We start from the raw sequence: 14,470 nt of genomic DNA, 5'->3' as shown, positions 1-14,470 counted from the left end.
GCTCACACTACTACACAATTGCACTCATCTCACACACCAGCAAAGTAATTCTCAAAATTTTACAAGTCAGGCTTCAACAGTATGTGAACTGTGAACTTCCAGATGTTCAAGCTGGATTTAGAAAGACAGAGGAACCAGAAATCAAATTGCCAACATCCATTGGATCATCAAAAAAGCAAAAGAGTTCCAGAAAAACATCTACTTCTGTTTTATTGACTATGCCATTCTTTTGACTGTGTGGATCACAATGAAATGTGGAAAATTCTTCAAGAGATGGGAATATCAGACCACCTGACCTGCCTCCAGAGAAATCAGTATGCAGGTCAAGAAGTGACAGTTAGAACTGGACATGGAACAACTCAGTTCAGTTCAGTTCAGGCGCTCAGTCATGTTTGACTCTTTGCAACTCCATGAACCATAGCACGCCGGGCCTCCCTGTCCATCACCAACTCCTTGAGTTTACCTAAACTCAAGTCCATTGAGTCGATGATGCCATCCAACCATCTCATTCTCTGTCAACCCCACTGGTTCCAAATTGGGAAAGGAGTATTTCAAGGCTGTATATTGTCACCCTGCTTATTTAATTTATATGCAGAGTACATCATGAGAAACAGTGGGCTGAATGAAGCACAAGCTGGAATCGAGGTTGTTGGGAGAAATATCAATAACCTCAGATATGCAGATGACACCACCCTTATGGCAGAAAGTGAAGAATTAAAGAGCCTCTTGATGAAAGTGAAAGAGGAGAGTGAAAAAGTTGGCTTAAAACTTAACATTCAGAAAACTAAGATCATGGCATCTGGTCCCATCACTTCATGGGAAATAGATGGGGAAACAGGGACACACTATATTTTGGGGAGCTCCAAAATCACTGCAGATGTTGACTGCAGCCATGGAATTAAAAGACACTCCTTGGAAGAAAAGTTATGACCAACCTAGATAGCATATTGAAAAGCAGAGACATTACTTTGCCAACAAAGGTCCGTCTAGTCAAGGCTATGGTTTTTCCAGGAGTCATGTATGGATGTGAGAGTTGGACTGTGAAGAAAGCTGAGCACCAAAAACCCTTCACCAATGTTCCACTTAAGATCTGTTTAGTCTTAAGATAGTGATAAAGTTACATTTTTGCATAGCAAGGACACAGTGATTTATAACAAAGTACAGTGATCTGTAACAAAAGAGAAAATTCATTAACTCAAGAGTTATAGTATTGCTAACATCAAAAACTACTATATTTCCTTTTCTATATTCCAAATACATTGATTAATATATTCCCAGGTGCCTAAGGATACAGAGACCTGGCAGCGATCATTGACTCAACAATGAGAAAAGCCCTATGCTAATTAAGACTTTCAAGATACTCCAAACTCACTGTGCTGTTTATGGTTGAGAGGTTGTCACACAAGCTAGTCTGTCAGCAGAGAGGTTTGACCTGTGACACCCTTGTCACACCCAGGGGCAGGGAATTAGTAGCAATTATTGGCACAACAAATGAAAAACTCTTCACCAATATAATTCCTAACCAACCCACTATACCAATAATTTCTAACTTCCCAAAAGAATTTGCTTTTAGTAAGTCTAAAACATCTCATGACTCTCATGATTGGGAGGCTGTAAACAATCACATGTGGCTGGACGAACCTGTACAGACAGGCTAGATAACCTTCAGAGGAGTTTGTAAGTTGAAACACCCTTGTTACACCCAGGAATTTTTATTGACTTGGAGCTGTAAGTTAACTCCTTTTCCAAGAGAGGTAATGGGGTGCAGCCCCCCGTAAAGTCAGAGGTATAGGTGAGAGCATAAAACAGTAAAGTAGGTAGACTCTGGTTTTGGGGGTAGATGCTCAGGAACAGGGGGTTTCCTGAGGCTTGATCCGCCTTTGCGTATGCCGAAGCCTCCTTCCTCATGGCCTTTGCCATGGGCGGGGTTCCTCACACTGGCTCCCGGCAAGTTATGACCAATCTAGACAGCTTATTAAAAAGCAGATACATTACTTTGCCAACAAAGTTCTGTCTAGTCAAAGGTATGGTTTTTCCAGTGGTTATGTATGGATGTGAGAGTGGGACTATAAAGAAAAGAAAAGAAAGAAAGTCGCTCGGTCGTGTCTGACTCTTTCTACCCCATGGACTATAGCATATCAGGCTCCTCTGTGCATGGGATTTTCCAGGCAAAGGTACTGGAGTGGGTTGCTATTTCCTTCTCCAGAGGATCTTTCTGACCCAGGGATCTAACCTGAGTCTCCAACATTGCAGGCAGACACTTTACTGTCTGATCCACCAGGGTGCCAAAGAATTGATGCTTTTGAACTGTGGTGTTGGTGAAGACTCTTGAGAGTCCCTTGGACTGCAAGGAGATCCACCTAGTCCATCCTAAAGGAAATCAGTCCTGAGTATTCATTGGAAAGACTGATGCTGAAGCTGAAACTTCAATACTTTGGGCACCTAATGTGAAGAACTGACTCATTTGAAAAGATCCTGATGCTGGGAAAGATTGAAGGCAGGAGGAGAAGGGGATGACAGAGGATGAGATGTTTGGCTGGCATCACCAACTCAATGGACATAAGTTTCAGTAAACTCTGGGAGTTGGTGATGGACAGGGAAGCCTGAAGTGTTGCAGTCCATATGGTCACAAAGAGCCAGACACTATTGAGCAACCGAACTGAACTGAACCTCATCCTTCTTGTCTTGACTACCTGACTGTGTGGTTACAATCTCTGTTGCTCTTTTCAAATACTATATATCCTGGAATCAGCCTCAGCTTGTGTGGACCCCTTATTCACTATAAATTGTCTATGGATCAGTAATTACTTAACATTTTTAACATGCCTTTATTTTCTGCGCCTCATACACTACACAAGTCCCTAATTTGCACAGCAACTTTTGAGATCTTTGAGGAGAAAGGCAGCTCATTTTTCACCCATAAATTCCTCATACTAAACTCAATGTGAGACATCTCTCACATCATCAAAAATACTTAATGACTATATAAAAAATAAATGAACAAATGAAAGATGTAATTCCTATTTTTATATAAACAGTTTTTACCATATGTACTACTATTCTCTACATGTCTCCAGTTTTGCTTTTAAGTATGGGAATTCTGTTATTTTATTCTTTTAAGTACTCCAAAATGCACAGATTTGAATTAATTTTGCTCTGCAGTTCATGGCATGCTTTTGTCATTGGCCAAAGTCAGGTTTTTCATTTGTTCTTATCAAATTTTGTGATGCTGTCTTGTACCCATTAGTCCTGACTATTGTAACTTGTTTTTTTCTGCGATTAGCTATCTCACACCGCTTGGTATCATTTGCAATTTGTTCAGTAGAGTAAGAAAATTAAGATAGAAGAAACAGTAACAAAGGATAGATGATACATCAAGTGCTGAATTTTAGAGCTGGGGACTTAAAATGCTCCAAGAATTTGGCAGAGATATCGAGTTTGAGCATGTGAACTAGGTAAGAAAACAGTAGATTCTGCTATATTTAAAATTGATAACCAACCAGGACCTACTTTATAGTACATGGAATTCTGCTCAGTGTTATGTGACATCCTGAATGAGAGGGAAGTTTGGAGGAGAATAGATACATGTATGTGTATGGCTGAGTCCCTTTGCTGTTCACCTGAAACTATCACAACATTGTTAATTGGCTATGTGTGTGTGCATGCTAAGTTGCTTCAGTCATGTCCGACTCTTTGTGACCCTATGACTTTTTATGATTGTAGCCTGCCAGGCTCCTCTGTCCGTGGGAGTCTCCAGGCAAGATTACTAGAGTTGGTTGTCATGCCCTCCTCCAGGGACTCTTCCCAACCCCAGGGATTGAACCTGCATATCTTATGTCTCCTGCATTAGCAGGCAGGTTCTTTACCACTAGCGCCACCTGGGAAACCTGTTATTTGGCTATATCCCAATACAAAATAAAAAGTTTAAAGAAAAAAAGTAAATAGCAGAATTATGGAGAGATTCAGCCTGGTTAAGAAGGCTGGATGGTATCAGAAAAGAGGAAAATTTGTGAGCAAAAGGAAACTAAGAGCCCTGGATGCTTGTCAGATGAAGAGGGTAGGCTGTCTAAAGAAAAGTGGTAGAGTACTTATTTGGAGAGTTTCTATCTTCCTTTTTACCCCTTCTCTATTAAGGCAGGTGAAGTAAGGGCTGTTATCAAGATATCTCTCATTTTCTCAGAGACTTCCTGAAGACTTAATTCCGGGATTTGTATTACAAGAATACAAATAGAAAGCAGGTTGCCTGTAGAGTAGTAATCATGATCTCTGTTCATCTTGTTGCTGCTAACTTCCTTCTTGTATTCCAGGAAGAATGAGACTTTAGGAGACCTCATTTCCTACTTTTTATTTTAATTCATATTCCACTTTACCACTGGTCTGAAGACTTTTCTACTGGCTCCAAGTAAAGAAGTCACTCAGATGACTACTGTCTATGAATGTGGAATCTTGGAAATCCCATAGTTAGCTGGGAATGTGGAGACCTCCTTACCTAATAGTGAGGTTCTTATCGCTATTGATAAGATATGATATTTTGGTTCTTATCAATTACTGTGTTGTAGATGCTGGACCTCCACCAGCTCTACTTCTAACACAATGAATTGTCTAAGTAACATTTTTTTGACTTAACACTGATTGATAAAATATATAGAGCCAGATTTGTTCCTGTTTATTGATGATATTAATATAATCATATAATTCACTTTTTAGCTTTATTACCTACATTTTTTGAAACTTACTCTCATTTTATTTAATTCCACTATTATGTCATTGTACACTCTTCCAATCTACTCTACCTCCTGGATATCCTATCTGAAACCCAGTGATCTAAGCAATTTTGTCTAAAATATAGACATTAATCTAAAGATGGCCTTTGACTTGTGACTAAGATAAGTAAGAATTGACTAATCAAGTTGCAGATGTTTAACTTTTACTAACATCAAGTTTAAGTTTTAAAGATATGTTTTCTTTATTGCATTATATCACATTTTTAAATAATTTGGGAATGATAGGTTAATAAAGTTACTAAAGAGCTTCTGCCTAGCTTTGCAAATACATATGTCAATATTCTCAAGTGCTAAAACAATAAAGATAAGAAAGGCTTTGGCACATGCTTTTCTTTTCAGTTTACCATACTTCCTTGACTATAATCAAAACCAAGATTCAGAAGTTTAGTTCATTAATTATTTGATGTGACATAATCAGACCCCTCATGGCTTCAGAAGTGAATGACTCACATCCAGATTCCTGAAACTCTCAGTGTGCTATTGAATACATTTGATAAAGAAAGAACATTGTGCAAACTGTCTTCTTTCATTAAAAAAAAAATGAAGATTTTAGATGCACATAGTCTATTTAGTACAATACATGATGAGGACAGAAATGGACTTTCAGAGGATATGTTGTTGAACATGAAATTAAATACAAATGACAAAACATTCTTAATGGCTGTATGCTTTCTTGACATCTGAAGTAGCTGTTCAACATTAGGGACTATTTGAAACAGTACTCACTAGTTTGTTTCCAGGTAATATGAATTCTACATTTCCAGTACCTAATTATAACAAAAATAAATAAATAAAAAGAAAGCTGCATTTTCCAACTAACTTGTAGCTGGGATGAAGACGTGTTTGTGAGCGTGCATGCTAAGTCACTTCAGTTGTGTCTGACTCTATGCGACCCCATGGACTGTAGCCCACCAGGATCCTTTGTCCATGGGATTCTTCAGGCAAGAATACTGGAGTGGGTTGCCAGCCCTTCTCCAAGGGATCTTCCCAAGGGGTCGAAGTCAAGTCCCTTGAATCTCCTTGACTGTTGGGTTCTTTACCACTAGTGCCACCTGGGAAGCCCAAAGATATGTTTAGGTTCTACCCATCAGATGCTCCTTGACTAAACTGATTTTTAATTGAATTATGTGGGGAAAGTGGAAGTGTGTCTAGAACTCACTTTTCAAGGGCAAATCAAAGAAAAGCTTATACAGGAAGCAATATTAGTATAGGATTTCTGATTCAGTAACTATTGCCCAGAGCAAAAGAAAAGTGACCCTAACATGATTCTGAAATTTCAACTTAGAATCTCTTTATACTTAAACTATAGAGAATAAATTCTGTTATCTGGCAACCTACTCCAGTATTCTTGCCTGGAGAACCCCATGGACAGAGGAGCCTGTCAGACTGCAGTCCATAGAGTCACAAAAAGTCGGCATGACTGAAGCAACTTAGTGCACCCACACACATGCATGCAATAAGAACCTTGCTTATACAAGCATCTACCATGGAATCTAACACACTTAAATTTATCTGAAGCAATCTTAAATGTATATCTGTTTTACCTACTTTAGGATTTAATTTATTATATTTCCTACTAGACATGCAAATATATGGCTATTTTATCTTCATAATGTTATCAGAATGTAATGAGACATACAGAATAATTTATATATTTAGGTCTATCAATATGAACTAAATTAAAGAGTTAAAAAATGTGGAAAATATCTTCAGTATACTTTTGCTTCTAATGTCCTACACTTACAAGTTAATCTTTACATTTTACATTTTAAAATATCACCATTCTTTACAACCAATAATTATTACATGCATAAGTGGATACCATTATATGAGGTAATTAGATTATACAAAAGCAATCTATAAATTAATCAATAATCATTTATGAAGCACCATTGTGCAGCAATCTTGGCTAGGTGCAACTAACCCAATACATCATCTCCTTTACTTTCCAACTGGAAGATTAAGTATACATAAAGCCACAATTATGGGAACACTACTATTTTAAAAACAAGCAATTGACGGTACTGGAAAAGAAGAATAAGGTTTTATGCCTGACTTCATCATGTATAAATGTCAGGTTTTGGAGATAGTATTCGGCATCTCAACCCTGACATTTTTGAACCAGGAGAAATACAACACAATACTTGGAACATTTTGAATACATTCTAAAATGGCTTTATTCCCAACTTACTCACCTGCAGACATTTCAAACTGCAGTTCCAGTCCAATCCAGTTTTTGAGCCAATCTTGGTCCCCAAATTGAGAACATGAGAGCGTTATTATGAAGGCACAAAGGGGAGCATGATTTTCTTCAACTGTCAATAGCCCACTACTTGATATATGTGGGGTATTCCTCTGACTTCTCTTTGTTTACCAAGTCATGGCCTTCCTCTAGGCTCTACTGTATTCACTTTGAATTCATATTCAGAATTTCATTACCATCCTTTGGGAGTTGGAGCCCATTGCCTCCATTTCCACCATGGATGTGGACTTTTGCCAAAGATCATCAAGAACCACCTGATTGCCATCATTGCCTCTGCCTGAAGACTCTTGCCCCATCCCCCAGCAGCCAGGGCTGGATACCCTCTGATAAGGCCATAGACCTAAACAAGTTCAGTTCAGTTCAGTCACTCAGTCACGTCCAACTCTTTGCAACCCCATGAATTGCAGCATGCCAGGCCTCCCTGTCCATCACCATCTCCCGGAGTTCACTCAGACTCACGTCCATGGAGCCCATGATGCCATCCAGCCATCTCATCCTCGGTCGGACCCTTCTCCTCCTGACCCCAATCACTCCCAGCATCAAAATCTTTTCCAATGAGTCAACTCTTTACATGAGGTGGCCAAAGTACTGGAGCTTCAGCTTTAGCATCATTCCTTCCAAAGAAATCCCAGGGTTGATCCCCTTCAGGATGGACTGGTTGGATCTCCTTGCAGTCCAAGGGACCCTGAAGAATCTTCTCCAACACCACAGTTCAAAAGCATCAATTCTTCGGTGCTCAGCCTACTTCACAGTCCAACTCTCACATCCATACATGACCAAAGGAAAAACCATAGCCTTGACTAGACAGACCTTAGTCGGCAAAGTAATGTCTCTGCTTTTGAATATACTATCTAGGTTGGTCATAACTTTTCTTCCAAGGAGTATGCGTCTTTTAATTTCATGGCTGCAGTCACCATCTGCAGTGATTTTGGAGCCCCCAAAAATAAAGTCTGACACCATTTCCACTGTTTCCCCATCTATTTCCAATGAAGTGATGGGACCAGATGCCATGATCTCCGTTTTATGACTATTGAGCTTTAAGCCAACTTTTTCACTCTCCTCTTTCACTTTGATCAAGAGGCTTTTTAGCTCCTCTTCACTTTCTCCCATAAGGGTGGTGTCATCTGCATATCTGAGGTTATTGATATTTCTCCCGGAAATCTTGATTCCAGCTTGTGTTTCTTCCAGTCCAGCATTTCTCTAAACCAAGCCTGAGTTAAAGACAAATCCTAGAGAACATGGCTGTGGATGCTGCAAGTTGCACTTTTTCAGGTTCAATCCAATAAAACAGATAATATTAACTTTTTCCTATCTGACAAGAACTGTTTTAAATATTTGTGAACATTATTTCACTTACTCTTTATAACCAACACTGATTTAGCTAATATAATCCTTACGTATTTTTATATATAGCTACATCTGCCAAAGCACACTTAGATAATTTACCCTCCAAATGTTGTTCAATAGCTAGAGTCATGTCCAACTCTGTGAGACCCCCATGACTGTAGTATCCCAGGATTCCCTGTCCTTCACTATCTCCCAGAGTTTGCTCAAATCCCTGTCCATTGAGTTGGCGATGCTATCTAACCATCTCATCCTCTGCTTGCCCCTTCTCCTTTTGCTTTCAACCTTTTCTAGCATCAAGGTCTTTTCTAATGAGTCAGTTCTTCATATAAGGTGGCCAGAGTATTGGAGCTTCAGCTTCAGCATCAGTCCTTCCAATTAATATTCAGGGTTGATTTCCTTTATGATTGACTGGTTTTATCTCCTTGCAGTCCAAATTGCAAGAATCTTCTCCAGTACCACAGTTCAAAAGCATCAATTCTTCTGCACTTAGCCTTCCTTATGGTCCAATTCTTACTTCCTTTCATGACTACTGGAAAAACCATAGCTTTGACTGTATGGATCTTTGTCGGCAAAGATGCTGACATCATATATCTCTGCTTTTTCATATGCTGTCTAGTTTCGTCATAGCTTTCCTTCCAAGGAGCAAATATATTTTAATTTTATGGCTTCTGTCTCCATCTGCAGTGATTTTGGAGCCTAGAAAAATAATATCTGTCACTGTTCCCGATTTTTTCCCTTCTATTTGCCATGAAGTGATAGGGCCAGATGCTGTGATCCTAGTTTTTTTTGAATGTTGAGTTTTATGACAGATTTTCACTCTCCTCTTTCAACTTCATTAAGAGACTTTTTAGTTTCTCTTCACTTTCTGCCATTAGAGTCATATCACCTGCATATATGAGGCTGTTGATATTTCTCCTGGCAATCTTGATTCCAACTTGTAATACATCCAGCCCAGCATTTCCCATTATGTACTCTGCATATAAATTAAATAAGCAGGGAGACAATATATAGGCTTAATGTACTCCTTTTCCAATTTAGAACTAGTCTGTTGCTCCATGTCCTGTTCTAACTGTTGCTTCTTGATCTGCATACAGAATCCTCAGGAGATAGGTAAGATGGTCTGGTATTCCCATTCTTTAAGAATTTTTGAATCCCTTTGCTTTCTCTATGATTCAACAAATGTTGGCAATTTGATCTCCACTTCCCTTGCCTTTTCTAAATCCGGCTTGTAGATCTGGAAGTTCTCCAGTCACATACTGCTGAAGGCTAGCTTGAAGGATTTTCAGCATAACCTTACTAGCCTGTGAAATGAACACAACTGGACATACATTTCACATATGAATTTCTGGGCCTTTTGTATTGGTCAGCCAGGAAAAGCTCAATTAAATATTATAAAACTGCATGCATAATGTACTTTTCCTTGTGTTTTCACAACCTTAAATCATAACTCTTCAGGAAGTTAAAACAAATAGTGTTAGAGAAGAGATGGAAGAGTGGGAAGTAGAGAACACAGAACCCCTGAATTGAAAGTAACACAATGAAAGGTTTGAAGGTACCCTGTATGTCAGCACATCTATTTCTAAATTGCATACCCCCGCGCCACCCTGCCCCAACTTGGCTTGGATGACAAAGCAGAAGAAGTAGTTGGAAGAACATGAGAAGACCATAGAAGTTAACTAAAACTTTTCTCATGGTTAAAAATGGAGTGCCCGTAGGGGCCAAGCCTCTATGTGGGAGTGATATTCTATTATTGAAGAAAAGGTTTTTCTCTGCTTTTCATTAATTTGTTATTCAAGATCCAATATCTTGTTGATATGTGGTTTTGGGGTAGGGTTCACAGCATCTTGGTCACACAGCAGAATCATATTACCATAAGAAAGATAAGGAACATCCCAAGTCTGAGTGTCAATTTCTATAGTTCTGTTATCTTTTTAACTACAGAAAGGTGTGCTGTGCTGTGCTGTGTTTAGTCACTCAGTCATGTTTGACTCGGGACCCCATGGACTGTAGCCCTTCAGGCTCCTCTGTCCCTGGAGATTCTTCAGAAAAGAATACTGGAATGGGTTGTCATGCCCTCCTCCAGGGGATCATCCCAACACAGGGATCGTACCCAGGTCTCCCACATTGCAGCTGGATTCTTTACCATCTGAACCATGAGGGAAGCCCAAGAATACTGGAGTGGGTAGCCTATCCCTTCTCCAGGGGATCTTCCTGACCCATGTATCAGACCAGGGTCTCCTGCATTGCAAGCAGATTCTTTACTAGCTGACTTACCAGAGAAGCCCTGGAAAGGTGTGCTAGACACACACAAGTGAGAAAAAAATCATAATGTTAGGAATTTGCTAACTCTCAGGTTCACTGAAGTGGAATAAGCAGAATATTACAGAAAATTAAAATTTTCTCTGCAGTTTAATATTTTTTAACAAAATACTCTGTATGTAGGTAAATGCATGGGAGGAAAGGCAATTACATGGTAGTTGGAACATTATTTGGCATTGCTCTTCTGTGGGATTGACCTAGTCCTTTGGGCATTGCCTAGTTTTCTAAATTTGCTGACATGTTGAGTGTGGCCCTTTAAAAGTATCGTCTTTTAGGATTGAAATAGCTCAGCTGGGATTCTATCACCTCCACTAGCATGGTTTATAGTGATGCTTTCTAAGACCTACTTGACTTCATACTTCAGGATATCTGATTCTAGGTGAGTGACCACATCATCATGGTTATTTGGGTCATTAAGACTATGTTGTATAGTTCTTCTGTATATTCTTGCCACTATTTTTTTTAAATCTCATTGCTTCTGTTAGGTCATTATGGTTTCTGTCCTTTATCATGCCCATCCTTGCATGAAATGTTCCCTTGATACCTCCAATTTTCTCAGAGATCTCTAGTCTTTCCCATTCTGTTGTTTTCTTCTATTTCTTTGCATTGTCCACTTAAGAAGGATTTCATATCTTTCCTTGTTGTTTTCAGAAACTCTTCATTCAGTTCTACTCCAAAAATGATAAAGACCTAAATGTGATATCTTAATTAATGTCTAAGCCATACTAATTAGTACCATATCTTCACCACATTCTTCACCAAGGGATGATGGTTGAGATTTTACCATGTCATTTATGCTCTGAAAGATATTAATTATCATTACAATAGTATAGAATAAGTCAAACATGTGTATACAATAAAAATAATCTTTAAAAATATTTAAACTGGTATTCTTTAAAAGGATTTCAGCCTTGTGAGTTGTTTCAGTAACTCAGTTCATTTCAGTCATTCAATCATGTCTGACTCTTTGCAACCCCATGGACTGCAGCACTTCAGACTTCCCTGTCCATCACCAGTTCCCAGAATTTACTCAAGCTCATATCCATCGAGTTAGTGATGCCATCTAGCCATCTCATCCTCTGTCATCCCCTTCTCCTCCCACCTTCAATCTTTCCCAGCATCAGAGGCTTTTCAAATGAGTCAGTTTTTCACATTCAGTGGCCAAAGTATTGGCGTTTCAGCTTCAGCATCAGTCTTTCCAATGACTATTCAAGATTGATTTCCTTTAGGATGAACTGGGTGGATCTCCTTGCAGTCCAAGGGACTCTCAAGAGTCTTCTCCAACAGCACAGTTCAAAAGCATCAATTCTTCAGTGCTCAGCTTTCTTCACAGTCCAACTCTCACATCCATACATGACTACTAGAAAAACCATAGCTTTGACTAGACAGAAATTCAATGGCAAAGTAATGTCTCTGGTTTTTAATATACTATCTAGGTTGGTCATAGCTTTTCTTCCAAGGAACTAGTGTCTTTTAGTTTCATGGCTGCAATCACCATCTGCAGTGATTTTGGAGCCCCCCAAAATAAAGTCTCTCACAGTTCCATTGTCTCCCCATCTACGTGTCATGAAGTGATCAGACCAGATGCCATGATCGTAGTTTTCTGAATGTTGAGCTTTAAGCTAACTTTTTCACTCTCCTCTTTCACTTTCATCAAAAGGCTCTTTAGTTCTCTTCGCTTTCTGCCACAAGGGTGGTGTCATCTGCATATCTGAGGTTATTGATATTTCTCTTGGCAATCTTGATTGCAGCTTGTGCTTCATCCAGCCCAGCATTTTGCATGATGTACTCTGAATATAAGTTAAATAAGCACGGTGACAGTATATAGCCTTGATGTACTCCTTTCCCGATTTGGAATCAGTCTATTGTTCTATTTCCAGTTCTAACTGTTGCTTCTTGATCTGCATTCAGGTTTCTCAGGAGGCAGGTCAGGTGGTCTGGTATTCCCATCTCTCTCAGAATTTTCCACAGTTTGTTGTGAGCCACACAGTCAAAGGCTTTGGCGTAGTCAATAAAGCAGAAGTAGATATTTTTCTGTAACAATATGAATTGTTTAGATAACAGATTTTTTTAAGTATCAAACTATTTTAATTCATTTTGGATTGTAAATTTTCTATTTCATGAACTTTCTATAGTATAAGATGGAAGGATGAATACATTAATAAACAACCCATTATTTTCTGAATTCTGGTTAATGATTTACACAGATCTTAGTGAAGGAAGATGCCTTATGAGGATGTGAGATTTTAGATATTTATAATGTGTTGGTTATCAGTTGCCCTGACTATTGTCCTCATTCTTGGTTTAAGTCTAACAATTGAGATGTCACATTAAGTAAGAGAGTTGCTCAAGCCCATGACAGTGCCCAATGAGTACCTTGAGTGGAATGTTATATGGGTGAGAATAAGGCTGTTGGAGGGAAGAAATTATCCTCTGCTTTTTTAGATTCCTCTGGCTGGTCTAGGAATTAAATTGACATGAGACAGATTAACTAGAGAAAATAAAACTAAAGTTTAACAACGTGTATATGGGAGAGACCCAGGAAAATGAGTAACTCACCAAAATGGTTGAATGTCTCGCCTTAAATAACATCTTTAGCTAAAAACAAGAGAGGATGTTGGGTTTAGTGGTTTAGAACTTCAAAGATGAGGAAGGCAATTCACTTGTAGATGAAAAAGCAATTGTTTGGTAATTCATCATTTGCTGGTTTCAAGCAGAGACAGTGAGACACAGAGAGGACTCAGATATCTAAGCCCTGCTGAGTTTCTCCCACCATACTTAGTTCATATTTTTAGTCAATGTCTCTTGTAGTTCTATTCCAAGAATAAGCTTCCTAACTAAATCCTTCAGGAAGTCAGGGAGAAGGCCAATATTTCTTTCTGAGTCTTTTGGTCCTTGATTATTTTCAGATCAAAATAATCTACATGTCACAGAGACATTTGGGGATGAAAAATGTTGTTCCTCCACAAGACAGGATGCTGCTTTATTCTGTCTTCCTTTCCCTTTCCTTTACAGAGCTCTCCCTCCTAATCAACCTGCACATACAGCCTTTTATTGTAAGAGAAAGATTCTGATGTACATTAGCAATTAAGTTAATCTTTAAGTGTCCTAAATAACCATATTCAGTTAAACAATAAGGTGAAAATGAACAGAAGTCAGAGAGGAGAAAATTCTCGATTCATCTGTAATTTGTGTATTGTATTTTTATCGTACAGTTTTCTCCTTCTTTCTTTTATCATACGACATGAATGCACTACAGTGGATCCTTGGGTATCTTTCATATTAGATTGCCCTTGCCCTTTTGATATCAAATGGAACAAAGGGATGGGGGTTTCTTTGGACTGGGGTATTCAACAAACCCTTAGGCCTACATTTAATTTAGTTAAGAAGGAAACAATGATCTTGAGGGCCAACATGGTGCAAAAGAATAGAAGTTTAACTTAAATTTGCAGGATAATATCCCAGCTTGTAATAAGATATGATTGCCTTAAGTGTATATGTGTGTGTGTGTTTAACATATCTCTCCTAAAATAAGAAGCTGGGTTGTGAAAGTCATGGGTGGCCTGGGATTCAAATTTTGGTCATCTTCCACTTTGTAAAAAAAAAAATAAGAATAAAATTGCATTTAATACATTACCAGAGCCAAAGGCTTACTACAGACTCATGTAGCTAAAGAATGATGAATGACCCCTGGAATCTTGATGCATTTTTAAAAATTAAGGAATAGACCCAACAGGCATGTGTCACAAAACTGACA

Source organism: Capricornis sumatraensis, chromosome 21 (genome assembly GCF_032405125.1).
Source record: "Capricornis sumatraensis isolate serow.1 chromosome 21, serow.2, whole genome shotgun sequence".
Classification (NCBI taxonomy): Eukaryota; Metazoa; Chordata; class Mammalia; order Artiodactyla; family Bovidae; genus Capricornis; species Capricornis sumatraensis.
The sequence above is the reverse complement of the archived record's forward strand: the minus strand, read 5'-3'. Positions refer to the sequence as shown.